The sequence below is a fragment of the Pinus tabuliformis genome, chromosome 4_1 (genome assembly GCF_031772625.1).
Source record: "Pinus tabuliformis cultivar Carrire ecotype Pingquan chromosome 4_1, CPIR1, whole genome shotgun sequence".
Classification (NCBI taxonomy): domain Eukaryota; kingdom Viridiplantae; phylum Streptophyta; class Pinopsida; order Pinales; family Pinaceae; genus Pinus; species Pinus tabuliformis.
The window spans coordinates 487244824-487246363 of record NC_142303.1 but is presented as its reverse complement, the minus strand read 5'-3'; the positions used below and the strand labels follow the sequence as shown (position 1 = coordinate 487246363).

The 1540-nt window shown below is 41.5% G+C and overlaps 1 pseudogene; it reads right to left on the bottom strand.

The window, feature by feature from the left end:
- Window positions 1-218: 218 nt before the first annotated feature.
- Window positions 219-575, bottom strand: LOC149176631 (antifungal protein ginkbilobin-like protein pseudogene; annotated as a pseudogene).
- Window positions 576-1540: the final 965 nt, after the last annotated feature.

Below are 1540 nucleotides of genomic sequence, written 5' to 3'. Positions count from 1 at the left end.
TTTTCATCAATTCCAAAGCTGTAATTAGTTTATTATCTGATTTCAGGCCCGGCAGGGACTACCGCCGCTTGCGGATCATGTTATATTATACGAGGGATTCAGATAGTGTCCGGTGAGAATAGCACAACATCAGATTCTCTTGCTCAGAGAATCATGTGAGACGCTTTATTGACGCAAACTTAAACATAGATATACGTATGAGTAGACGTTGACATAAACTAAAAGCTGTACTGCTCGTATTGGATGAAACAGTCAGTTAGCTGAACTCGAGCACCGATGGCGTTGTCGCAAATGTTTCTGATGCGGCCGCCAAGGTTTTTAAGGCAGGCGGTACAATCAGACTGAGAGATTCCCTGATTACAAATCCCACGCCCATAGGCGCTGGGTGAGCCTGCTCGCGACGCTTTGTAGTCGTAACCGCTGAAGGCAGTGTTTCCCTCTAGATCTACGAGCAGGGATCCGAGAGTACTAAAAAAAGGACTTCCGCTTTGGATCTTCTGCGTGTTACACACAAACGATACGAATTTTGTTTTGGGCTTCCCTACAGCACTGCCCACCATCACGGCTACTACCATTACTCCCCATGCAAAGACATATGAGTACCTCATCTCGAATGATATATATATATATATATATATATATATATATATATATAACCTCTACAATGGGAAATGTAATGCTGGCTGGAATGATATATAACCTCTAATGCAGCCTCCATTTATAGGCCTCGCGGATTATGGATAATATCTATCTGTCGATTATGGGCCGAAGGATAATATCTCTCTGTGGATTGTGAAATGCACGAAGAATTATGGATAACATCTGTCTGTGGATTATGGGCCGAAATGCAGGAGTCATTCTAGCTGCCTGGCCACCTATCCTGACTAGACCGTTGCCCCCGTCATTAGTGCGAGTGGAGTGGGCGCAAATTGCAATGACCACCACATCCTCTTTCGAGAGGACCAACGAATAGGCTCCCTCAACACCGTATCAGTAAAGATGCGTAAAAATATTAAAGGTTATGTGAAACGATATTTAATAAACCAATGGGCTGAGAGGCCTCCTACTTCACGCTTCCAGAATGAGCATGTTGGTTAAGATGAAAGCGATGGTATACTTTTTCATGATATCTATATATATATATAAACAAGTCAGGCTGCAAAGCAGCTAGTCCCTGCACGTAGTTCTATCTCTGTTGAGAAGATTATGGGTTGAGAAGATTATGGGATTGCCGCCAGCTGTCTGTCCTACTGATCCAGAACCCAGATTTGAAGCTTAATCTTATTCAGTGGTAAGCAACAGATTTTCATAAAAGGTCACGCCAGAGAAGGGCTTGTAATACTATTTAGTTTAAATAAATGGTTCCAATCTAATTTTCCAATGACTAGGAACCCATTAGTTCTATTTTGATTTAAAAATGTAAAAGTAAGAGGCATGATACGACTACAAAATAGTTGAGCTCACAATTATCTTGATCATTGGTGTACATAGTATATGGATCTGGGAACTAATGCTTAATTAGCTACAGATTTAGAAGAGC